Genomic DNA, 26,904 nt, shown 5'->3' on the forward strand with positions numbered 1-26,904 from the left:
GGATGGCCAGACATTCATAAAAGGTAGGGACTTGTTTCAGTGTCAGACAGTGACATCACGGTGTTCCCTTCTCATCCCTCTCCCAGTTTTGCAGAGCGTGCTCTTAGAGGGACTTTTTGGTATGAAGATGGAGTTGTTTTTTCCCATGGCTGTGATTAACAGCCTGAGCTCAGTCTGACTTTGCAATAACTCGGCGCTGAGATATTAAAGCTGTCCAGTCATCTTGACAGCTCCACAATTATGTCATGGGGCGGAGGGTGGTTAACTTGATTCTTGGGATGTTTCTCCTCTCTCGTTGGACTCGGGGCCTTCTCTAACGTGACTCATTTCCTATCGAAACTGCGATAAGTCCTCAGGAGTTGCTAAACTGGAACGTCATTTGTTCGGGAAGTCTGCAGCAAGGAGCTGAGAGCAGGATTTGCGAGCAGCGGGACTGGGAACGCTTTGTTGGTTTGAAAAAGGAACAGAAAAAAGAGGGAAAAGAGCCCGGTAGGCACAGGTGCCCGTCTGTGTGGAGGTGTGCCTCTGAATGAAGGCATTAAAGCATTGTACAATATGAAATTGGTTATTATTTTAAAATCAATGCACTAAAAAGGCAGAGCTTCAAAAGTTAGCCGTAGAGCTGTGTTCCTGCTGCAGTAAATATTTTTGTAAAAATCAATGGAGGGAGCCTACTCAGCAATGTAAATTCTGTGTAATTATCGAGCAGAGAACTATAGTTGTCACGTATCGATTTCCTCTGCTTTGTTAGAGCTTCCTCCTTTCCACAGAGCTGGCTTGCAGTCGGAGTGTCGGCAGTAAAGAATGGGGAAAAGGACAGAGCGTGCTGCCGTCCGTCGATACGGAGGTGAGGGGGTGCATGGGAAAATGCGTGTGTGTACACAGAGTGCTCCGAGAGCATCCGAGCTGCAGAAACAGAACTGCCCAAGGACTGAGATTTCCTCTTCTGACCCCAAAAAGCTCAGCTGCTCCGGCAGCTCGTGTGAAGTATTGCTGCATGGACAGCCCTAGAGACAAGTGCTTTTGCCTCCCCCTTTGAAAACCTTGGTAATGTTTTGTCCTCAGAGTCGTTCTGGGAGGCTTCTGTGGGTTGTTAATCTGCAGCTTCACTTCACCACAGAGATGGTGGCAATGCATGTGTCCGCTCTGAGGTTCTGTTTGCTTTTGATTTAAAGCCAAAGGATTACGCGTGTCACCTTGGGTCGGGATGTTAACATCACACAATTCCAGCATTTCCCGTGATCCATCCTGAGGAGCTACACAGGATTATTCTGCTCTAAAACAAGCAATTGGAGCTGCTCAGGGGAGCATTTTTCTTTCAGTTGCATTATATACCAGAGCAATTTAAGCCCACTAAACTGAAACACTGAATAGGGATTTGTAGGGGACTGAGTAGCAAAGTCTTCCTTATGGTCAAATCCTTAGGAAAGGCAGGTGTTGCTTGCTTAGAAAACACAAGAACCTGAGATTCAGGTCACACATGGGTGTTAAAAAAGAACAGTTTCAACCGCAGTAACACTGGTAGAGAGCCAAACCAGTGGGAGGAGGAGTGCCCATGGCTGGAGCCGTGTGCAGGATGGGGCACGTGTGCCGTGCCCTCTGTGTGCTGCCGCACGGCCAAAGGTTTCCCTCTGGGCATCTTCCTGAAGCTCCCTGCTGCTGTTACCCCTCCTGATGTACTGCTTGCTGGGTAGATGTTGTAGGGTGGTTTTCGTTCTTGAAGAATACTTTGAGAGCAGAAAGTCTTTTTTTTTTTTTTATGTATTTTTTATGGGGGGTGGGGGGGACTTCAAAAGAAAGTTTGTCGAAATCTTGGCTGCTTGGGTCATAGCAATGTCACAGGAAGGAATTTTCTGGGGTTTCTTTCAAAAATACAGTATGGAAAGGTGGTGGGTGGGCCGCAGGCTGTACTTCTAGGCTAAATGTAGAAAACGCTTCAGACTATATTTTAACTAGAAGCCACCTCCTGCTGCAGCGTCCCTTCCTGGGGCGTGGGATGAGGCGCTCACTGGTGCGGCTTGTGCCTGGGGAAGGGAAACCCTCGCGCTGGGAGCTAAGGGATGGCAGCAAACTTCCTGGGGTTGGTTTCTGGTTCGTTTGCATTTTTCTGAACTGGCTGAGAACAGGAGAATCCTGCTCTATGCCGCCGTCTGCAGCTATTAACTTTTCCATTTGTTTTCAAAGGAAATTTTGCATGTGTAGAGGATAAGAATAAAAAGAAAAGTTTAGTTTCTTTTTTATTCCTGTGTGCAGAAAAGCACAGATAACTTCTTCTCGTCCTTCTGATTGTGCCAAGGCAAAATCGTATCACTTATCTGCTGGTTTCTCTTTTGCCAAGGTGTTTGAGTGTAAGCTGTCTGCCCAAGAGAAAGCCAGGTGAAAGATAAAAAAAAAAATCCCATGCTAATCCACTGTCTATTTAATTTCAGCTAAACCCTGGTGTCTTTCTACCTTTTTACCTCTGCGGGGTCAGCAGGGAGGCTGCTGTGTTACTGCCGTGCACCGAGGGAGCTGCCTTGTCCTTTTTTTAACCTGCTAAAACCCTGCATTTCTGTGACAATGTGGCCACAGCTTCTCCCCCCGACCCGTGTTGCTGCTGAGCTCCTTCTGTGGGGTCACGCCAGGTAATGGGAGTGCTGCTACACAAGCAAATTAAATCAGCATCTATTTGTGTGGGTATTTGGCTTTGACTCCACGTTTGAATCCCTTTCTCCTTCTCCCCCCTCTCCTCGGCCCAGAGGCTGCTTTGCATGCTCGCTGGGATCTCCCCTGTGGCAAGATGGTCACCTGTTCCTTGTGCTTGTACCTCCTTTCTGAAGCCTATCACATGGTGCTTTTTTTTCCCCTGTGATTCTCCTTTATTCTTCTTTAATTATTATTTGGAGCTCTTGTTCCAGTTTTTGAAAATACAGCGCTTGCACGAGGTCCCCCAGTTTCCAGTGCTACCCTCTCTATTTAGGGAGACTTACCACCTAAAAGTCATCTGTGCCCTATTGCTGCCATTCAGCTGTTAACGTGCTTTCTAGTGACTGCTGGCAAATACACATTTAAATTGTTTCCAAGCTGAAAACCTCCAGCGTTATTTGATTGGAGGAGAGAAAAAAGAAAATGAGCAGGTTTTGTTGTTGCAATGCGCAGAACAAAGCAGGCTGCTGCTATTTCATTGAGCTATAAGGGTTATTGCAAGAAGCATCTTTTTTTGGTATGATCATAGGATGATGCTTAAACGTAGAGTAATTCAGCTCTGTGCTGAAACACAGCTTTGCTTTTGCTATGAGGTTTCCATCCCAAACAACTCTGAGGCTCTGTCCAAAGTGCTCAGCAAGAAAAGTTGAAGCATGCTGACATACACGTGCCACCTTGCCAGCAAACGGAAAGACAAATCTGGTAATAACACACTTGATGCTGATTTATTGAGCACTCCTTCCCATGCAGGCAGTCAGAATGAGCTGAAATAATAGGATCAGGTGAGCAGGAACAGTGAATGAGTTGCTTTTCTATGGGCAGTGAGCAACAGAGGAAGGAAAAATTAAAAGCTAATGCCTTTAGAGGATAGAAACGCCGCACTGCAATAGAGGGAGAGGCAGGGGACCGGAGGATGCAGGCTCTGCCCTGCCTGTAGCTGCTTTCTAGGTCTTGGGATCTGTAGCCACGTGGATTGGGAGCAGCTTTGCTTCAGGTCTGTTAATTACTGGCTTCGGCAGGGCTGGCCTGCAGGGCTTCTGTGACTGCAGAGGGATCCTGGGCATCCGCAGGGCAGCAACTCCTCCCTGCAGCCCTGCCTCAGCCTGCATCCCCGCAAAAGCTTTCTCCTTGGGATGCCTCAGCTTTTGTAGTGACCCCGGGGAGGCTTTCCTCGTGCAAGGGCCGTGGAGCACATGCTGCTTTCACTGGGAGGTTCTCATCCCTTGCAGCAAGGAAACTGAGTCACAGCGATGTGACGGTTGGGCTGGTGGAAGTGCTGTCTGCGTGTTCGCTCTTTGAAAGTGGCTGTTGCCGGAGCAACAGCTGAGATTTATGAAAATCTGGGTCTTACTCCATGTGCTGACAGCAAATCCATAGGGTTTTTTTCATCTTGGCTCCAAAGATAAGTGTCATTGTTGTCAATTGAATATATCTAATCAGTTTATATTTCAGCAGCATAAGCATATAAGGGACGAGATTCTTGCTTAGTATACGTCGAGCAAAATTAATTTACTGTGCTCTTCCAATCCCCGCAATAAAAACTCTGACCTAACTTGAAGCTTCTTGTACTTGAAATAAAAACGTGCATTTCTTTCTGTGTTGAAAGTGCTTAGCTTTTGAGTCTTCACCTGAGATTTTTCTGCAGCTCCCTCCTGTAGATTGCACCAGTGCCCTTGTGTTGTAGTGCAAAGTCATGCTGGATAATCATGCACCGGCCTAGGAAACACGACTTGGCCCATGGTCAAACCTGTTTCACAGTTCAGTATACTTTGTACAAAAGGTTTTTGGCTCGTATAAATTAGCCTCTGCTGCTCCTGATGCACCATTCGTTTTATTTTTTTATCCTTCCAGACATTAATGACTTTTGGATGTGTCCTTTCCTTGAGGCCTTAAATTTTTTTTTGCTTGCTCATGTTTATGCTTTTTCATAACTGATCCATTTTTCTCGCAGATGTGATGTTTTATTTGGATTTATAAGAGCAAGATGATAAAATGCCCAGCCCAAACACTTAGGTGCCCTTGACAAATATGGTCAAAACAACCCAGACATGAAAACAAATCTGGGACCAACCTCTGCTGCGTGCAGCAGTAGCTGGGTGAGCTCCCTGGCACTGGGGAAGGAACCTCTGCAGGCACTCCTAAAGAGAGTGGGAGTTGAACTTCCCATCCCTGCCATAACATATATTTTCCTCGGGATCAGCAGATTTGACCTTTTGGATTTAAGGGATGAAATGTTTACGGGGAGACACAGGGGGTGCTTGTTAGAATTCAGTATTTCCTGAAAGGAAGATCCTGGGACCCATCTCTTGCTGTACTCAGTGAGCAGCCTCTTTCTTACCCATCGCGCCACCATCAGATCCAAGTAATCGAGGTGTAGCTGGGAGCCCCCCAGCCAAATTCACCTCTGTCAGGTGAAGATGAGTGTCGGGTACGGTAAGGAGCGCTATATAGCACCCTGTGAGCCTCTGTAAGCAGCTGTGTGTAGAAGAACAGTGCCTGTTTGTAATGCAGCCAGACTCCCAAGTAGTACAACAGCTTGGAGGAAAAAACCTCTATCATGCTTTTGGATGCTTCCTGTAACCGCGGTGCTGCCTTCTCTCAGAAGTCACTGATAATGCATAAAAAGATTCTTAAAGAGCTTCTGGGAGCACTGAAGCTGACGAAGCCCGTTCTGTGGGTCTGGGACTGAAGTTCACTGACTTTGTCAGCAGAGTTGACGCGTCCGGTTGAATCCTTTCCTGTTGGGAGGCGTTTGTAAGGTTCCCTCTAATGTGGATTCCCTGGTGTTCGGTGAGATGTGTTCCCACTGCACATTTTCTCTCTTGGAAAAAGTAGTTGAGCTTTTCCACCTTTTCGGTGAAAATCATAGGAACTTACTTGTGTTTCATCTTCCACCGTTGCTATATTTTCTTAAAAGGCTGTGTTGAGATCGGCGTAAGCCTGAGCACTGGACAGAAGCTGAGGCAGGATTCCTCTGCCTTCGCAGCTCGCTTGCTGCGTGTCCTTGGGCACAAGGTAGCTGAGCCTACACAGGTACCCACGGGCTGTGCCTCCAGTCTGGCTACGTTTGCATGCACACAAAACCATCTTTACTTGTCTGTGCACGGCTCCAGCCCGGTTTTTCACTCAAGCAGAAATGTGGGTTCGTTATGTTCACCTGTTCATTTGAAAACATTGGCTTTAGCCGCCATGTGTTTTAGCTTTCTCATCCATGAAATGGAAATGATAATATTCATTTGCTTACCTCACACATTTGTTGAGAGGATTAATTGATGTTTGTATAGAGCTTTGAAACCTTACACAAATATAAAGGTTATTGTTAATAGGGCTTCTGGAGTTACAGAATTATCAAAAAAAAGAAACAAAAGCTGAATCGTCTCCGTGCTTTACAGCAGCCTGGGCTTCCACGCTTGCAGCAGGTGTGCTGCTCTGGAGGTGGGAATTGTAGGGCTGCCCATGGCTCTGCTGAGATGTGGGCACAGTGCAAGGCTCCTCCATTCTAAAATGCCCTTCACGACCCAGTTCTCATGCCTGTTGCCCAGCTCGTCAGCTTGCGAACAGCTGAGCTTTGGGCATTTTAAGGACATTCAGCAGTGTTTTGTAAAACCCTCACTGCAAGATCTGTTTTCAGCTTTCCGAGGTGAAACCTCAAATTTATACTTTGTAGGGGTTGTCTTATATATATGTGTGTGTGCAAGTATAGGTGCAGAGGGGTGTTTCCATTTCCGTTTCGCAATGCCTGTTGGCTTGAAAATGTCATGGCTCTAGACTTTTTTTAAAAAAACTTTCTAGTTTTGTAATCTAAATATCCTAGCCTTAAATTACCGTCAGCCTATGTCATTTTCTGTAGGTCAACCTTCTCAAACCCAAGTTGTTTTTATCAGCTTCCATGCCTGTATCTCAGTGCTCTGTCCTTCCCTTGTGGAAGTTCTTCATCCTCTGGGAAGGAACAAGTAAAGCAAATCACATTTATGTTGAAAATTAGTTTCTTGTATCATCTTGAAATGTTAATAACTAATCTGAAGATGCTTCTCAAGTCCCTGGCATCAGGCAGAGAACACACATGCCACACTTCTTTCACTTCCAAGCACGCAGGGCATTTAATTCCCATTTTTCTGTCTTTTTGCTACTTCTGGCCTGTTAAAATAGAAATTACTTCCACCCACCATGTTCTGGAAAAAGCTGTTTGCTGCTCTAGCCATAAGGCTCTCATTAGAGTTAATGGGAGGTATATGACTAACCCTTGCTGTGCGCCACTTTCGGAAAAAAATGTAATTGCTAACATGGTTTTCGTGTGGAAAATAAGCTTGGTGCAAAAAGAGGACTTGGTTTTCTCCGTGATCTATACCATATTTACGGGGGAGTTTGCGTGTTTCAGTGTGCTCTGAATATCCTGGAAGGGACGGCCCCAGATCTGCTCCTGAAATAGTGATGGAGTTCGGCCAGCACACGACGGCTTTGGAGCCTCCTATTCAGCATGATCCCAATGGAGATCCCTCTGGGAAACACCTCACTCCTAAGGTCTTTGATTGCTTCCATGTCCTGCTTGAGCTTCTTCTGCTTCTCACTTGTTCTTCCCCTAGGGCTCGTGTTTGATACCTCCGTGAGGTATTAAACCAGCTGCTGGGGCACAGGGGGCAGCGTCTCTCTCTGCTGCTATGAGAATCGGACCACTGTGGCTTCTCTTGCCTCTGGGCGATTCTCTGTGCCTGCTGACTGCATGGTTTTACCCCTCAGGTCCCCGTGGGACAGCTTGCTTTGCTATCTACTCAAGGCAGAACAAAAACTTATAAGCCTCACGGCGTGGCTTAACAGGAGTGGCCTCAGGTCAGCGATGCCTCCGCTCTGGGGAGCAACCATAGAAACCTTTCCCTTGTCTGCTAGGTGTGAATACTGGTTGTGGACTGTGTGTTTTTGCAAGTTTTTGTCTCCGTTAGCCAGGCAGATTGATACGTGGACAGTCCCTGCAGCTGTTGGGCTTTTAGCATTGCTGGCTTTTGCCGTTCTCTGATGGAACTCAGCGGGCGATCGGCTTTTTGAATATCGCAGCCGTGCATCAATATCTGGCGCTGCGGAGGGAAGAAATAAGCCTTTCTGCAAATGTGAAGTGTGCTGAACTAAAGCCAGCAATCTTTAGAGTTTTTAATTACCAAACCATTCAAAACCTGCCACCTTTGAGGGAGATATTTTGACACCACTTGAAGGCTTTAACATCTGCTCTTTGTATGGAGCTGAGGCACTTGGTGGAATCTGTTTAATTTTTCATTGTCAGATATTTTACCCTGCGTTCCCGTTAACAACGATATATGGTTTGCAGAATGGGAGCTCTGTCAGCAAAGACAGCTAGGTTTTTTGTGGTGCAAAAATGAGTTGGTTCTGAATCCTCAGCAACCGAGCGTGAGCTCATGTTTGGGGAGCAGGGCTGGAGAAGAACTGCCTGGGTTATAGTCCAGTTGAGGCGCTGCTGCCTCCAAGAATTTGGATGAATGATTTCAATTATGCTTCCCCTGTTTGTAAAACTTTACAGGGTGTTGTGGGCTTTATCGAGCAATATTTTCAGAGATGTAAAAGCAGTCGCAGCTACCAGGACAGAAATTGACAGTCTCAAACCACATAGAGCCGCGTTTTGTTCGTCGTGAGTTGTGGCTGGACATTTCCTGTTCTTAATGAAGGGGTTTTTTTTGCAGCGGTGAAATGCTCTCACTGGGATATTGTCAAATACTTTAATGGTGATGGTAATCACTGGCGTTCAGCTTATCCCCGTGTTTCTACTTGCATTCAAGGAAAAAACACCCAAGCACTGTGACACGTGGCACTTACTGAAATCAGGGATGTGCTGCTTGGTGTGGCTTGGAAGAGCTGTAGAAGTGGGGGAAGGCCTAAGAAGCTCTCAAGTTCTTGTTGAGGTACCTGCTCCTTCCGCTCGTTTCATACAGAAACCAGAACAAAAATGCTGTGCTTTCCACTGGGCTCTGAGTCCTACAGTTACAGCAGTTTATTTTTGCCTTGCTGCCTGCATTTGTAGCACTGGCTAGAAATCTTTGAGCAGTAAAATCAAACGACAATTGCTGCTCCAGAAATATTTCAGTAGAAATTGTAAGAAGGTGGTGGAAAGGGTGAGACTTGAATGCTGGTATCTGAAAGCCATTGCCATCTCCACCTTTCTGGTTTCTTTATTTCACCACTGTGGTTTGGGATAATCTAAATATTCCAGCTCTGGATAGGGCTGCCCTGCGCCCACGGACTACAGTGGGCATCCCTTATGCCAAAGAGTCGTATCGGTCATATTTATTAATTTTGTCTTTACACCAGTGGAGCAGAGAGCGAGATCGGAGCAGAATTCCTGCATCCTGCCTGGGCTAATAACACCGTACCGCAGTAAGGTGCTGTAGCTCTCCCCAAACGGTCTGTTTTGTCGAAGTGCTTTTCCCCTCCTTGCCTTTCTACAACTCTGCCCGCAGCCAGAGCTGCCAGCCAGTTTGGTTTCACGCGTAGAAGGGCTGCCTGGGCTGAGATTCGGGTCCTCGATACCAGGCGGGAGCCTGCCACCAGGGCTGGGGCCCTCCTGTTGGGCTGCCTCCCTGTAACGCCCTGCTGATCCACCTCTGAAAGCTGCCACGGAAAGGCTATGGGAAGGGCTGTTGGTCATCTGGGGGTTGATACTATCCAAAGTTTTGCAGAGCCAAGGAATGTCTAACTTCCCAGTCTGCTTTCCAGGAGGAAACTAAAGCAGCTGCTTGTCCAACCATCTGATTTTTGCATGCAGGCTGCTTGCTTGCATGTGTCGTCCTCCTGCCCTGCCGGTTTGAGAATGGCTTACTGTTTGTCTTCGGTCGAATCTTTTCAGTTGAATGAGGACTGGGCTTGAAACGAAGCTCGTGGCTTTCTTTCTGAGCTGCTGCACAGAAAACACGGCCCCCTCCTTGCTTCACTTCCAGGCGTTGCTCCTCCACTCGAGCTGCAGGAGGGACTGCCAGTCCGACTGGCAGCAGTTTTACTTGGTGTCACGGCAAGGCTTCGGCACTGCTGCGTGTCTTGTTCCGTGTCGTAACAAGCCTTGAACAAAGCTAGCTTGCTTCTCCCAGAGCTCTAGTGGTAAATTGGGCTGGGGAAGCAGGACAGTTTTCTGCACTTGTGGAAGAAGCAGCTGATAAGAAGTATTTAATATCCCAAACTAGCATAACCCCCCAAAAAATACAGGGTCAAATGCAATATAAACACAAGCTCTCTAATTATGAAAATTCAACCTGAAGAAGCTCTGAATTGGATCTTGCATATGTGTATTTTAGTTTTGCAAACAACCACATTCCAGAACAGCAAAGATGTGTTTTATTTTTTTTTCTTCTTCCAGCTGCACTCTCATGCAAACACCTCTGTGCAGCTCTGGGCGCTGTGTTAATGCCACACTGAGGTCTGAGTGCCTTCTCTGTCAGTGGAGGAGTGTTGACTTCCCATTTTGTGGCAGCAATTTCCAAATGTTGTCTCTAAGTTGTTAAGTATGCAACTGCTCAGGAATTCATGGGGCTTCCTGGGATGCTACGGCGGTGTTGGCATGGGTTTGTAGCCCAGCATTGCCCTTCAGATCAATGTGCATGGCAGTGAGGAGCCCGTGTCTCTAAAGCACAACCAGGCTGCTCCTGAAAGGAGTTGGCTGCTCTTACTTGTCCTGTCCCTTATCTTTTCTTCCTGTCTTTATCTCCTAGACGTATCATCCATCTAAAGATTTTTTTATTAAAAAAAAATGTGCTGCCATCTTATTCTTAAGGTTTATGTCGAGCTTTGTGCAGGCTAGCCAAGATGCAGGAAGCAATCCAGCTGTGGAGTCTCCGCGCTCAGGACAAGCTGCTTCACCCTGTTATGGAGCCTGTTTTTAGGCACCATCAGTGCATTTATTTGCAGAGTTAGTTTTTAACAAGTTTTATCAAGCCTGACCCTGCTCTCAATTTTCTAGAACATCTCCTGTTTCCTGCCGCTCATGGACACTAATCAAGTTTAGGCAATAAGCCGGTGATTAGATTTAATTCAGTGTTGGTCAGGAAGGCTCCGGTTAGGACAGGCATGGGAACATCTTGATTCATTTCAGTGGAAACCAAAGGCAGGAGGTGCAAAGTTAGGCAGGTGTCAAAGCCTGCCACAGAATAAGGTAGGCTTGCAGGAGCTGGTGCAGTGCTCTGAGTGGGGCCCGAACGCAGGCTGCCCTTTGGGATCACCCCATTGAGTGAAGTGATGCTCAGGCTACATCCGTTTGCTTCCGTAGACATAGACTGCAAAGTGTGCAACCATGTCAGCGGATGCAATAAGTTCTCCAACCTCACTCAAACGTCCATTGCAGGAGGCGAGCGTGGCACCGTACCCTGGGCTGTCAGCTCTCGAGGTTGGTGCTGCCTGACTGCAGGGGGACTGGAGAGGAGAAGCAGATCCTGGAGGCTGGCCGAGTGCCTTGTTGATGTAGCAGCTGTGGGAGAGAGCTGCTAAGGCAGGAGGGATGACTTCAGAGATGGGCGAAACGTGCAGAGAGAGAAAGGAGCTCCTTGCATGGCTCCCTGCCACGACACGCAGCTGTTTGCAGTTGTAGCCTCTCGCTTATGACAGTAAGACAAATTCTCGTTCCTCTAGGTCTGCAGGTAGTTGTGCTGTTTAACTAACCTTCCCTTTGAAGTCGTGGCAGACTGCAGTCTTTGTAAGAGGCTTTTAATTTTGATTAGACACAGAGCTGTACTAAGTGCAGCTCACAGATGTATCCCAGGCAGAGATGTGAGCACGGGGAGGGCTGGCGCAGGAGTGAGAACAACGTGGGGTTGCATAGCAGTCCCTATAAGGTTCCTGTTGCAACAGGATGTATTCGCATGGCCTAATAAACCTAGGTCTAAGTCCATAGTTGTGTTGCAAACTTGATTCTTTTGTTGCATAAATCCCAAACCTATTGCAGAGCAGCTCCATCATCATCTCCAGCAGCCCCCACCTTTCCCTAGGTCGGGGTAGGTAGCAGGGTGAGCTGAGTTAATGGCAAGCGAGGATCTGCTTACAATTAGTCTTTGTTAGAGCAGCAAGGGATGCGCCTGCCCGCCTTTATCTTTTATTGCTGTTAGATCCTATGTTTGATTCAGCCAGAAGGAGAATCAATATGGGTTAGGCTGAGATTCTTCAAGTGGGTGTCTCCCATGCTTAGGAAGAATCCCCAGATCCGAGCTGGTCATGCCAGTGGATCAGATGGGTCCGTGTCCTGCGTCCTGACTGCATGGTTGATGCGTGAATAACGTAACCTTTGGAAATGCCCTTTCTGCCCCCAAATCTGTGATGATGAAGAGGCTTCAGATTCTCAGCAGTAGGATGTCAACGGGTGGGGACTGCGCTGCTGCACCCTGCCTGCACCCCACTGCTCCCTCTAACTGGTGTGTCCAGGGTCGTCATAGTCAGAAATGGGTCCTGTGAAGCCAAGGGTTTGGGCCAGCTTAAAACTATTTCAGTTACTATTTCAGTTTTGAGGTTAAAGCAACAAGGATATGGGCAATTGTTTGAGGTAACAGTTTCTACCCCCAGTGGGGTGAGCTGCCTTCCTGCTGCGTGCACAGCTCAATTGACGTTCTCTAACAGGGTGAGAGCAGCAGTCACTTAGGAGCACATATTAACTTTGGCTTTAGTTTAGTTTAGTCAACTAGCATGACTTTTCTGGGCCACAAACCAGCTATCCTCTGGCTTTAGAGGCCTTCATATTTTCCAGCTGAGACAGCCTGTATAGAGTTTATTAATAAATCAGAAGGAGCAGAGTCACTGTGAGTGCCCCTTGGCAAACCACCTCACCTCTGCAGTGTCTCAGGTTTCCGAGCCCCAAAACTGGAAGATGATACAGACTTCCCCCGGTGAAGCTCCGCCGCTGAGAGCTGTCTGTTAATAACACGATGTGCTCTTCTCTTTTGCTTTTGAGACAGGTTGGTGAAAATGTTTTCCTCAAAGCATTGCTTAGCCCTGGCTTTGAAGGTAACGTAGCGATGGGTCCTTGTGTCTTCACTAGCAAAACCTCTTCCATCTTGTGCAAACTTCCCGTGGTGTGCTGGAGCTCTTCTCAGAGATGGGTAACCAAGTACCAGCCTTCTTTTAAGGAAAGAAGACACAGGTGAAGGAACCACTAATTCCACCATAACAGCCTAAGGGTTTGTGTAGGTCGTTGTGGGGATCAGACTGTTCTTCGTGTTTTCTCTATATGGTTGTTTCTTCTTTGTGGGGCTTTTATACCTTTTTAATTGTTATCCAGCTTCAAGTATAAAAATGCCAATTGGTTAAAATCTGAAGGGAAAAAAAAAGGCAAGAAATAGGAGATAACTAATGCATAGAAATATGCCAGGTCTCCAGCTGTTGAGAAATTCCAAGCAGTAGGTGACTCCGTTTACTTTTCAGGCAAGTACGCAGTGTTATTACTCTTCAAGATAGAGCCTTTCAAAAGCATCTTGTTACTGAAATCGTCTTCTGGAATGTGTATTAAGATTTAGGTGGCATCTCCAGGAGTATGTGGAGACTTTCCATGTGTCTGAAGAGATGTATAAAAGCATCCTCTCTATAAACCAAGCATGCCATTTTGTTCATTGATGCTTCAGAAGGGAAGAGGGAAGAACAGAAGAAAATTCATGCCCTGGACTTGAAAGAGTAAGGAAAATTATTTTCTTCAGCTGAGGATAAGTATTTGCTTTTGTGTCCTGATAGAGATAGAGCTGCCCAACACCTGATAAAATGCCTTTTTAATTGGTTAGTTGTGTTGTACACAGTTAAAACCCTATTATAGGACTCTCCTGATGTACTGCATTTGAAAGACCTATTCACATGCATTTGCCTAAGGTCAATTTTGACTTACATGTCTCTCCAAATCCATATTTTCCTTTTCCCCCTCGTCTCTAAGCTGGTAATAAGATTTCTTATTATCTTCTTGCTTATGACTCCTTCAAGGCTGCTGACAAAAGGGCCTCAGCTGCTCTCTTGATATTATCTGGGCAGATATCAGTTGAATTTGAAAGGGTGGATTAAATAAGTGCTTCACTAATGTTGCCAGGCCTAACTTCATTATTGTGATCCTGCAAAGGAGGAGAGGAGAGGGGAAAGAAATGAGCTGTCTGGAGAAAACAGAGTGCCAGGATAGTGGCGTGTTGTGCGTGCATATATTTGTGTACATAAACAAATATGTGTGTGTAGGCATATGGTACATTCATTTGTAAGACCTTGTCTTCTTTCTTTTGGATATCTAAACTATAAAGTATTTATAGATCCATGTAATACAGAATACTTTCTCCTTTTGGAAGCAAATACTGGAAGTGAAAAGACGAGTGACTGTTGTTCACGTAGCCATTTTTCCACACGTTTCTTCCTGGGTTTTGTGGCGGATCTTTCTACGTATGTATTCGAGCCTTAGCTTATCAGGGAAACATCTGGGAGCTTTTTTTAGGGGCCAGAGAAATAAGTCTCTGCTCTTTTGACTTCTGCTTCCTATAAGTCAAAGTTCCTTTGGCCTTTTTTTGATCTTTGTCTCCTGTCTGTAGCATGGGGATGAGGCCTCCTGTGCCCCAGTACAGGGAGCTTGTCTGCGATGTTCACAGTCTGATCCAGTGAATGAGACTGGTGAGACATAGGGAAACAGAGTTGTCTTCATAATTATCTTGATGGATGATTATATACAAGCTCCTTTGCCTTGGTTTCCTCTGACACACCTCTAGTCTTTAGCGTAGGGATGATGCTGTGTTGCCTGTATCAACATTTCCTAATGCATTGAGGCTCTCCTTCCTCTTGGGTCGTCTGAACATTGACAAAACAAACGCTCAACGCTGTGCTTTGAAAATCTCAGATGAAAGGCAAAGTATTACTATGAAGAATTAGCATCTCCTTCCCCTATGCTAAGATCGATGGGGGAAGCAATTCCCATGGAGGCTGAAGAACAGAGACAGCCTTGAGGGTGTACTGATTTGTTCTGTAGGATGATTTCTCTTGGAGTAATTGCACTGTCAGTGTTTATCAGCTAATGAAAACCTATTTCAATAACACCAAATAGCGAGGATAAGTGAATCTGTTTTCTCTGTTTTCTTTTTTTTTTTTTTCCCTTTCAGAGCATCCGTTATTCATAAGACAGTTCTGTTCACCACTCTGGTGGATTGCAGAGGATAAGAAAACCTCATCCACCAGCTCAATGAAACCACACGTAGGAATGGGTACCTAGATAAGAAGAATCTTGCTTATCCAAGAGCAGATGGGGTGGAAGGAGAAACCACAGAGGAAGCTTCAGCTAATTTCACCAAAGCTCAAGTTGCAAAAGCTTTGAATGAGGAAAGATAGTAGCTTTAGCTCTTTCTCTGCTCTGTGGGCCAGGGCTCTGTCTGTTAATCCCAGCCCAGTTTTGTGCACATGTTAAGTCCACCTGGCAAAGGCAGAGCTGCAGGATTGCTGGTGCAAGGGGAGTGTTGGAAAGGTCCTGCTGCAGGACCAGTGTTTCCCACTGTCGTGGGGAGGTGTGAGCTCAGAAGTGCAGGAGCATTCAAAAAATCATCCATTTGGCCCTGTGTGACTTGTAGATATTGCAGCTTGTGGCTTGGGGAAGAGAAGACCAAGGGTGGGAGCAGGAAAGACAAACTGTGCAAGTCCAGCTCTGTGCAACAGAGAACTTAGGCACTCAAGGAGCTCGTCTGCTTTTTGTGGTAGTACATGAGCACACCCTGACACCGAGCCATGATCCGAGCCTGCATGCAGCATTGTATATAAGCTGCACAATTTCTAACCTATGTTGTTAAGCTGCAGACTAATGATAGTGCTCCAGATCCAAGTGGCTAATTACGTTATTTAATAGAGAGGGAGTTCTGGAGCCCAGTAATTTACAGAGCAGTTTAAACAACAAAAGAGAAGAGAGAAGAGGGAGGATGCTCAGTAGGTTCTGTTTGTGTTGTCTGCTGGCTGGGTTTCTGTGGGGAAAGGCAGAAGTGGCAAGGAGGAGAGCAGTTTGCTCAGGCTGTGCCCCAGACTCCAGTAGAAATCAAGTTTTCTGATGTGAAAATGGTTCCAGTAAATTGGTAGCAGGGGCTCTACTAATGTCACATCCTGACCAAGGATCAGAGCAGGAGTTACCGGGAATCCTCTTTTATGCCTGTGTATCATACCATTAGTGTTAGAAAATTGGTGTAAGGGGAGCAAGTTTGTGTTTAAAGTGATAGAGAATTGAGTGAGAAGGAAAACTTATTGTGCGATAAGGAGAAGTTTTATTTGCTGTAGAAGAGAGTGTATTTCCACGCAGAGCCAATTTGGAGGTGATACAGGACAGGGTGGAAAAGGTAGTGGGATGTCAGCCCATTTCTTATTGGAATAGCTTATTTTGCTCACAAAAGTGAATGAACTGTACATACGCAAGGACTATTACATGCACAACTACACCCACCGTGAGGCCTGGGGCTGGCTGAGCAGGGTGCCACTTCAGCCACCACAGGCTGGTAAAAGCAGCAAACTTCCTAGCCTTAAACCCTTAAATTGGATTGTCTGATCCATAAAATGCTAGTGCTTGTCTAAAATTTCCCTTGAAAGCCTTAAAGTCCAGGACAAGTTTCACCAGGGTCTCACAATATGGTGGTGTATGAGTTTTTAAACCGTAGTTAAGGCCAGAAGGCCTCTTTGTGAATCTGAGCACCCTTCCCACGTCAATGCTATTTTGTCAGTAATTGAGCCGTCAGAGCACAGATGTTTTTCTTATGAAAACATTATGGAAATGTGACGTTTAAAGGTCAGAATTCACACTTCTCTATTTCTTGCCCATAGTTGGGCAGTTTACGGCCGAGAGTACTTTCCCTGCTTCCCTTACACTTCTTCCTTTCCTTCTCTGTGCTGTTGAGTTGAATTTTCCTGTCCTATCATATTTGTGTGACTAAACAGAGAGACAGAGTGCCTAAATAGGCTTTTTAAAGAAATTTCATTAGGCCCAGGGCCATTTGGTCACTGTGTGGTGTCAGCGGGGACTACTTCTGACATGTGAATGCCATCAGAGCCACTTCACTGGGGCCTATGCTGTAGTCAGAGCTAAGTGAAATGGGAGGATTTTATGGTTTTACCTCCAGATAACACTAAACCCATAGGGCCAAATCCAGTCCTCCTCATAACACACGGTCTTCCAGGCTCTGGTGACAAAATTTTACCTCAGGAGGTGGGAACCCTAACAGCAGGTTCGGAGCTCTATGAATGGAGCAAAGCTGCTCTGGGTGGCTGCTTGGCTTCTCTGCCGCTCTTGGCCGTCATCTGCTCATGCAACACCTGACGGACAGTAAATCCCTAACAGTTCATCTTTGTCGTCATCTGTGCCCATCACCATCTATTTATATCGTTACCGGTGCTGTAATTGTAGAGCAGCAGGACAGCAGGCGGCTGGGGTGTCAGCGCATGAACGTGGGGTAGAAGCCGTAGGTTTTGCCTGGGATTTCTGTGTACAGGAGCCTGTGTGAATGTGCTGTTCACTGTCTTTCCTGGGAGAGGAATGAGGCTTTGGGAATAGTTCTGCTGGAGAATTGCAAGATGAGAAACACGTTTACTGTATGCATGAGGAACTGTGGTGTATATTCCCCACTGTCTGTGAGTCACTTTGGCTACTGAAGTTACTCTTTATATTGGTAGTATTCCTTAATGATACCCGTACTGTGCAGGGTGTTATTGTAGACTGCTGAGGGCTGATTCTGTGGTTTTCAGTTACGTTACCTGCATTAAGAGGAGAGGAAAATCCTTGTCCTGTACCCATCAGTGCCAAAGCGGGGCTCCTGAGCCTGCTAGGGACATAGAGCCTGGCCCAGAGGTGGGTTTAGCACCAGTTCCAAGGGCAGGACGAAGTGATGATATTTGCAGTGTCCCAAATCCTGTAATGTGGGGAGACTTGTATTTGCTTTGTGAAGGATGAACCTGCATGTGCAGCTGCATAACTTGGGCCTGATAGTAGACTATTTCCCCAAGTATTGCTCAGGGTTACAGTTGCTAAAGCCTCAAACAAGGCTTTTCCCATGACCTCCAAAGATTCAATATCAAGGTCATCAGAGACATCTGCCTCTGACTGCCTGTGTTCTGGGCTTAGGCAGTTATTTTAGGCAGCCTGGATCACCCCATGCACGTGTGCTCACAGACATGCAGGCAAGCCTTTCCCATCCATAGGAACCAGGCACCCAGCTTCTCACTGAGGCATTTGACAGATCCTACAGACTACAAAAATCACCGGGAGAAGTTCCCAAATGGTTTATCTGGGTCTAAATTGCAAGACTGGCACTTAATTTGTAAATATCTGACAACCTGCTTCTCCACTCCCTTCCTTGTGGCCACAGCAGCAGCTAGGCCGATCATTACATGGCACCTACGCAGGAGGACCAGAGAGCAAATATCAACCAAGGGGACCTTGAACGAGAACAGCCTTGACACTGACACTGGAGCTGCTCAGAGGGCAATGCTGTTAGCTGCGAAGGCTGGCAAAACTTTGCTGCGTAACCATCTGGCACTCCATCAGTCCCTGCTACCGCTCTCCGCAGGCTTGTCTGCAGCCTTTCTGTCCGTCTGTCTCACTTCACATCAGCGCTTGCCACGGTTGCTGATCCTCATCCTGCTCCTGGTGCTGGCTGCTGATCAGCTAACTCCTGATAATGATGGACAAATGCTCAGCTACTTTGGGAACATAATTCAGGCACTGCCCACAAAATCCCGCTTTAATTTAGTCTTTACACCTGAGGGGGGAAGTCATCACGATGTCCTCAGGCTGTGTCCCTGCATTGCTGAAGGAAAGTGGCACTGCCCTGGCAGTGGCAGGGGGACCCCTCGGTCTCGCAGGAAAGGAGCTGCCTCTTCTGTGAAGAATTTCTGAAGTGCAGGCGTCTTGTTAGCAGAAACCAGAGCTGCGATACTGGCAGTGTCAAGCCGTGAGCTGAGAGGTTGGCAGCTGAGAGGGAGATGTTTCTGCATACGATGCTGTGGGGAAGGTTGAACTTGTGTTTTCCTGTCAGTGCTTTCCAAACAGTTGTTGGGTGACTTCACCATCATGACTATTCTTGGTGTGCACTATTTCCAGGAGATTAGAGCCTTCTGGTTTATGATCCCTGTAGATAAGCTCCTGTTTTCCATTTCCCCAAAGAAAAGACATTAGCAGAAGTGGCCAGGTGATACCATAACGTGATACGATAAAAAGACAGGGACTGGAGTTTGCACGTAGGCTGTGGTTATTTTTGTTGTTGTTATTTTTACCTATAAAAGGGATACCGTGTAGATAATACCCTTAGGTTGCATCCTCCCATCTGCATTTGCAAAGCAATCCAGTTGATGTCTCTTGGCAGGCTTGAAAAGGGAGCCGGAGCAACAGATGTCTGAGGTGCTGCTCAGCGTGCCCTTGGGCACACCTGTCAGAAGGAACTCAAAGAGGAGGAAACCAAGGAGTCATCTTACAGCAAAGCCACACAAGGGGACCATAAATGCCTTTTTAGCAAGCATCACAGGAGAGAGAACGGAGGAGGAAACACGGAGGTTATAAGCCCTGGCTACCTTTACCTAAGCATAAATTCCGAGGTGTTATTTTCCTTATGTTATTCTGGATTATGAGACCATTCATACTCTTTCCCTCTCTAAGTGAGATATATTCCCATCCCCCGCTGTATGTCCTCAGACAACTCAGTACATGTACGCAGTTTTGCCATGCTGTGCCCTGGTGGTTACTGCTCAGCTGATCTTGTTTAGCCTTTCTGCCAAGGGGGTGTCTGGGAAGGTAGATGCCTGTGCAAATTGTTCAAGTTGTGAAATCCTGCTTTATTTGTTCCTCATTCTTCCCTTTTCTTATCCCATAAAGTTAACGCAGAAGAAAAACAAAACAAAAACAAAAAAAAATGCAGAGGGTCCCCAGTTTATCAGTAAACCAGGCTTTTGATCCCCTTACTGCTTTCCTTGCTGTTCCTTGAAATTTCCTCTGGGGTGAAATGACCAGGCTGGCTCCTGCGCTCTGCTTGTTCCGATGCTCTGGCAGCTACCTCGGGGAGCCTGGGGCTCACAGGTGGGACCAAAATGCCTCTTGGCCATGGCTTGTGCCATCAGTTATGGTAAAACTGTCAAGGTTGGAGCACACACTGCTCTGGCTGAAGGTGCACCCATCAAACCCTAAATAAATATCTTTTTTTTTAATGTTGTTGGAAACCAAGGGTATTTCCCCCTATTTAAATTACAAATGTGTCACTAGGGCTTTACTCTTAAACAGGAGCTTGACTTGCTGTGTGTGTGTTTACCTGCCTATGGTTTTGAAGGTTTGTGGTCATAAACTAACATTTGGTGTTGCCCTGAACCTATACATGTGTGATGAGGCTGTAATAAGCTTATTGTAGCAGTCTTAAAGTAAAATAAATGTGTGCGTCGTATTCAAATTGATTTTTTCCAGCATTTTAAAAATAATAATTTATTTTCGTTATTCTTCGTTTCCCTGGCTTTTGCTGCACATTTGCACTCCAGCTGGGGTTGCAGCAGCCAAAATACTGTGAGAAGAGTCTATTATTCTGCTGCACTGAAGCATATTGCAGCAATGCCTACAAACTCTAGCTCATTTTACTGCGTTACCTCCTTTTCATGTGGTTTGCTCCTGCTTTTGGCTTTTCAGAGGCAAAAAGAAATCTGCTCTTGCTCTTATGCTACGGTTAAATTCTGCCTCATTTTTGAAGCTGTAGCTGTTGAGTCTGAGCCTGTTGTGGCAGCTGGGGCTTCAGGGCTATTTTGCCATACAGTGCAAGTTCCCAAAGCATAGCTCATCTGCTCGCAGCCTGAAAAGACTTCCTCTGAAGGGCCCTTTGATTGTGATCCACGTTGCTGCTGTTGAAGGCTTGGCAGATGAATTGAGCCTGTTCTTTGCCTGCAAAAAGCAGCCCTGTTGTGAACAAAACGGGACCCTCAAGGTTGCCTGTACTGATGCAGAGAGGGAAGTGCTGTCCCTGCGTGAACGGGAGAAGGTAAAAGAGATGCAAGAAGACAAGATGTCGAAGTGCTACAAGGCATGGGGTTTACTGGGCAGGGAGAAACTGGTTGATGAAAAGGTACGTTAGCAAGCTGCAGACATCCACGACTGAGTGAAGTTTCCCAGCGGAGCAGAGATCTCGCGGCAATCACCTGAGGTTTCCTCAAATCCTGGCCACGTGCACAACCAGCCGGCCAGCGCTAGGGACGCGCCTTCCCCTGCATCTTCAGAGTGGTGCCAGGCTGGTGTCACCTGCTCCTGGGTACTGTGAGATGCTGATACGAGCTGGATAACACTAATGCTTTGCATTAATTTGGCCTCTTGGAGAAATCAATCCATCACACTAATTGGGTGCAGTGCTTTGGTGCCAGGTGGCTGTCTTGAGTCCAGAAAGTTGGAGCACATATGGTCTGCACTGATTTCTAATGGAAAAAAGAATTAGTGCTGGCCTACCTCTATTTTTTTTCACTCGCAGAAGTTTAAAAAAAGATATGCTGAGCCATTGCTGGTCTGACTTGCATCCTTTGAAAACGCTATCTCAACCTTTACAGTTGTTTGATTATAGGATGGAGACTTGGGCTGTCTCTTATGGTCGATGTCTCCAAATAAAAGTTAAATTTGTGCCAGCTGTGAGTACAGATTAATTGCCCTGATTTCTTTGTCCATTGAGCAGCTGGAACAGAGACATTTATCCATGTCTTTGTGCAGTAGCTTTGTCTTCTTGTTGTGGAAGGAGCACTCAGGACAAAACGAGAGGCTTTGGGTTTGGTGACGTGACATTTCTTGTGAGCAGCATCATGGCTCTGTAGGGTTAAGGTCTCCCAGTGAATTGTGTCGTGCTCCCATCATGGCCATGGGAAGGGGATAGACTGAGTGTTCTCTCTGGCAGCTGAATTCTGAAAACTGACATGTTTTTGTCAATCATCCTTCGCTTCTCAAATTTCTTGGCATTTAATTTTTTTTTCTTTTATTAAAAGGAATGTCATTTGCCTCCAAGAAGTAAAATATTAGATTAGAAGGGAAAAGCAAAGAAAAGAGCTTCTAACCGCTGTCGCTGTAGCCAGAATCCACTTCAAGGTTCCATGCCAATACGCCTGCATCAGCAGGTCGAGGGTCTCTGGGCTGGGACCTGGGTTGTTGTCCTACTGCCTCTTGCTTGTGACCGTGTAGTTCAATGTCTTTGTGCCTCTGTGTCTCATCCTATATACATTTATGCAGAATTAGTAATGCTGCTTTGTTCCCTAAAGGTGTTGGGAGGGTCCCTGATGTTTTGTAGTGCCAGAAATGATCAATATCAATAAACCTGTGAGTTAACACCATCACTACTTGGACGCCAAGAGGAGCACAGGAGCTCTTGCCCATGCTGTCACGTTTCCAGGGCTGTACAAGGACCTCTCTGTGATAGAAGACACGTGGGCCAAGTGTTGAGCAAACATTAAACATCAAAATATACTTGGGGCAGCATAAAACAGCACAATACACTTGGGTGATACGAGTGTCTGTCTCTTCAAATACATATACTGACCCAGGGCTGGGATTTCAGATGCCGGTGATTCGGTGTGATATTAACTCCACATCGCATCGCCCGTTGTCCCATCTCTAGCAGGTTAAGTGAGACCCTGCTCTCACCTGTCCGCATGTATATGCTGTGCTTCTTGGCAGTAAGAGAGACTTCTTATTTTGTCCAGTTGCTTTCCGAATCCATCCAAGATTTTGGCTCTCATCATATGCTAGTGAGTTCCACCACTTACAAATAAATTTTGGAAAAAAGGTATTTTTGTCCATTTGGTCTTCGGGATACACTAGTATAACAAAAATTAGAGTAAGCCAAATTGTTCCCTCTGAATTTTCTGCAGCTGACTCATCTCTGGTTGGTGCTTGGTCTTCCTCTGTGTTGTTTAGGTGCTCTAAAAACTTTGGCAGATATCTCTAGCATTACTTTTCCTGGGAAGAAATTGCTTGGGTTGGCACAATGATCTCAGCAAGGGGGGAAGGAAAGGCCGTGTGATCACAGGTGAGGTGGGGGTCATCTGCATGCCATCTGAGGTGCATTTCAGCTGATGAAAACACTTGACAATGTCTTTGCTCTTCTCTCCTTCTGAATGACTATCTGATTAGGGAATAAGCATGAGAAAAGAACAGACTTCTAGATCCAAGATTAAATTCAACAATTCACTCAAAGACTACTTCTGCTAATTGAGGGCACTGTATTTGAGAAGGCACCATGGCTTATTTAAAGGTAGTTCTCCTGGAGAGAGAAAGACATACTTGAAAACGATCAAATCCATTATTTTATAGCCTTCTGCTGCATTGTATTTGCATGCCAGGATCCTTGACCTGGATGGATCAAGCTGAGCGTTTTCTGTAAGTGGCTATTTTAACTCTGCCTTTTATCTTCTGTCTTTTCGACACAAGTGCATCTAGCGGAACTGGAGAAATGAGAGTTTGGAAATATTTATTTACAGCCTTGTCCTCTCAGGGTTGAATGGAAGCTGATTTCCACCGGTACGTGTGCTGATGGCCCATCCAGTCCGGCTTTGAATGCCTTGTGTGCTGAGGTGCCCCTTGGGAAGCCAGGGCTGCGGTTTGATAGCCGTGATCGGCAGAGTGGCTTCCTGCTGGCTTTCCCTGGGAGCTGAGCGAGGGGATTTCTCAACTCAGTATTTAATGTACAGAAGCAAAAGACTATGAATTTTAAACTATCATTTTAAAATATTTGAAATGAGTTTAACACTCATGAGAGCGTTTGTCTTCATCTAGAGAGTTGAGTGGTGGGGAGGGCTCCCCACGTGCACCTGCTGGTGTTCTTCCGTGTTCTTAACTTTGCATCTCTTCAGAATTTTGGCAGTGACACTGAGCTTTCAGCAAAGCCTCCAGTTCATGCCACTGTGGGGGTGGCACATGGCATGGCATTCATCAGGCTGGGGCAGGAGACCTTCAAATGCATTTTTAGATGTGCTGGGAAACAGATGCAGGATGAGAAGGATCTCTTGTGGTTACTGATAACTTGGCTCTCAGCAGAGATCTGAAACCTCTGTCTTCTGTGATCTTTCTGAGGCACCTGGAGCCTTCAAATCTCTCTCCCATCCCGTATAACTCAAAAATGTTTGTAGAAAGAAACTCTTTCTCCAGTTACAAATTATGTGCTCCTTTTACAGTGAGTTTACTAGATGCTTCAAGTCATCGCTGAGGTTAATCAACGAACCCAGGGCAGGCTAATATAAAAAGCTTTAGCCAAATTATTTCAGGGTACAGCACAGCTAAGAATTATGGAATTGTTTGTGCAACGCTTCAGGTGTTCTCTCCTATCATATCATTGATTTTAATACGTGAGTGAGTACAAATTTATCCGCTGTGGATTTAGGAAGTCCAAATATCCTTACGAAAATGTAGCAAAGATATTTCTGGTGCTGATATTGTAGGTTCTATGCTGTAGTTTGCTTAAATATAGATAATGTTGCAAGATTGACTGTCAGGCTTTCAGAGCGATCCATAAGTTAATAGAACTTCCGCATTTCCTACCGAAGTAGTACTGAAACTTTCATCTTTCTCACGTAAAAGATCTCTGATTTGGGGTTTGTACCTTTCTCAAATTCTTACTTTTATCTCTGAGGAGACAAAATGATCAAAATGAACATGTCTCCTGTTCTCAGCACTATTAACCCATCAGCTTAGCTATACTGAAAAATTTTTGTGCTACCAATAAAATTTCATGGTCCAAGTCAACTCTTGAAACACGAGATCGAGTGATGAAGCTCCCTGTATTCGCTCCAGAGCGAGATATCAGTTGCTGTCATTCCATCTGAAAGGACTTTATGGATCTCTGGCGTGTAAAATGATTTTTGTATTGTATCACGAACTGAGTCATCTTCAGGGAGGAATAAAAGTGTATTGTTTCTGACATCTTTTTTTTTTTTCTGACAGTTTTACACTTTGACATTTTTCTATCCCAACTTGTTTTCCTACTCACTGACCCAAAATATCATAATGGTCTGGTTCAAAGGCTGCAACTAGCCTCAAATTTTGTGCTCTGTTGAGCCTTCATTTCAGTTTAGTTTACTGAATTGTCAAGTATCTACCGATGGGAGTTGGCGAGCGAGGGAAAGACACCGCTGGAATTCTGATGACTGCGGAACCGTGATTGGGGCAGAAGGCAAGATTTCATCCTGCTGCTGTTGCATTATTCATGAGAAAATTAAACACAAGGTTTTGACCGTGAAATACGTTTTTTTTTTTTTTCCTTTCTGCGTTTAGGGTTAGATACACAGGCGGTAGCCATGGAGCTGTTGCTAAGGTGCCAGGAAATTGATAAATCTGCCTTATCTCTGCACAAACTTTGCATAATTTCTGAGCTGTCAGTTTTGCTGAGATCTAGGTGCACACCACTGGGCTTGGAGGTGTTGGTACAGCTCTGTCCAGCCTACGTTTGGCCACTTGGAGGACAGCTCGGAAGGTCAGTAACAATTCCTGCAGGGCAGAACCGACACTGCAGGCAATGGTCTGAATGTACAACTGACTTTGTTGTGGTCTTGTAGTTGTTTTAAAACTTCCTTTAAAAATGAGTTCTAGGTTCAAAAAGAGACTGCAGGAGTGGAGACGTGAAAAATGTGATGCCTTTGCACATTTTTTCACCTAGGATTTGGCAGCATGAGATGCTGGTTTATTGCCTTGTGAAGAGATTTTAAATGTTTGTAAACCATCTGTTTTACAAGTGTTTAGCAAGTGTTTGTAAACCATCTCCCAGGAGACACAGTCACAGAACCCTACAAGGGTCTGGGTGTAGAGTGGGACCATCATAATACGCTCAGAGCTGCAACATGGTCTCTTGGAGAGAACAAAAGCGAAAACAAATTCCAGCTTAGATAGATACTGGAATTTGCAATGTGCTTTCACAACACTGCATGAAAGCTGTTGTACAAGTGCAAAACCTCCTCCTGGAGCAGTACCTAGCTGCCATTATCAGTAAATGTCTTGGGTATTAAATGGACAATTATCATTCCTTCTAATCAGACCATGGGCCGGGGATATGGTGCTCAATAGAGCATAATTGTAGAGGGTTATGCATACAGCGCTGCAAAGTTTGCGTTAACCACTCATACCCTTCAAAACTAGGTGGAGGAAAGCACAGGAACATGTGTTCGTGTGGGGTGGGTGTAAACTGACAGCAAGCATCTATGTTTTTTGGGTTTTATTCCCCTTTCTGATGAAGCACCCTTTTTTTTTCCCGAGTGTCGGGGTGCAATTGGAGGTCTCCGGAGCCTTTCCAGGAATGGGTGAGCTGGGAGAGGGAGCTCCCAGCCTCCCGCAGGTGGGTCGGGTCAGCCAGGCCTGGAAGACACGTAGGCAGCGAGCAAGGGATCCCTGCGGTGGTGGGAGGGAGGTTTCTCACCTCCCGGGCTCTGCCTTGCTGCTAGCAGAGAAACGTGTTTTCACAGCACAAGTTACAAAAGAGGAGCAAGAAAACAAGATGCAAATTAGAGAAGAAAGAAACTTCAGAAGAGTTTCCTTTCTGATTTATGGTTTGGTTCAGAGAGGCAGACTGTAGCTTTTGATGCATCAAAGGTATCCTTTAAACTCATCTCTTTCAGTGCCGCTGCTTATACAGGCAGGCCCCAGATTTACATGGCACCGCAGCTGCTTGCCCAAACGCTTGCCTGTTGTTGGAAGCAGAGAAAACAAAATAGAGAAACCTCTTGCTTCCTTTTCCACTGTGCCAGAGATCAATGCGTAGCGGTCACTTCTGTTCCAGTGGTAGGTCTGATGAGACGTAAGAGGTGTTTCTGCCCAAAGATAAAGAATTAGACCATGAAGAGGGAGATGTCCTTGCCCAGGGACGCCCCGTAGGGCAGCGGCAGGGCTGGGAGCAGCAGGACCCTCGATGGATGTTGCTGCCACCTCATTCCGTCTGCCCAGCAACATGGTTTGGGCTTTTCTCCTCCCTGTGGAATAACAACTTCAACGCTGTGTGTTAACAGAGAGCTTAGTGGGGATGTTGGCAGAGCAACAGGCAGCAGGAACTTGGAGAATCATTGAATTTAATCCTTGTCCCGCTACAATTCAGTTGAATTACATCGCAGTGTCACCAAGTGATCACGCTGCCTTCTATAAACCCTCGGCCCTGTGTTAGTGATTGCCCCGCAGACCTCCCGTGAGACGAGCCGGCTCTGTACACGCTTTCAAGCACTATCCACACATCTTGTAAGCGGAGCTGTGTATTTTGGTGGCGTAACAGCTGGAGACCGTTGTGGTGTGACAAC

At 46.0% G+C, this 26,904-nt stretch overlaps 1 protein-coding gene and 1 long non-coding RNA gene across 2 annotated transcripts in view; both read left to right on the forward strand.

The window, feature by feature from the left end:
* The window catches only part of SLCO3A1 (solute carrier organic anion transporter family member 3A1), a 130,036-nt gene that overhangs the window by 46,211 nt on the left and 56,921 nt on the right, over window positions 1–26,904 (forward strand). The gene's annotated exons all lie outside the window — the stretch shown is intronic.
* LOC126913442 (uncharacterized) lies at window positions 367–19,556 on the forward strand. Its single transcript, XR_007708739.1, has 3 exons — window positions 367–489; window positions 771–847; window positions 18,996–19,556. It is a non-coding gene; the product is annotated as an uncharacterized LOC126913442 (long non-coding RNA).

The sequence above is a fragment of the Cygnus atratus genome, chromosome 11 (assembly GCF_013377495.2).
Source record: "Cygnus atratus isolate AKBS03 ecotype Queensland, Australia chromosome 11, CAtr_DNAZoo_HiC_assembly, whole genome shotgun sequence".
NCBI classification, from domain to species: domain Eukaryota; kingdom Metazoa; phylum Chordata; class Aves; order Anseriformes; family Anatidae; genus Cygnus; species Cygnus atratus.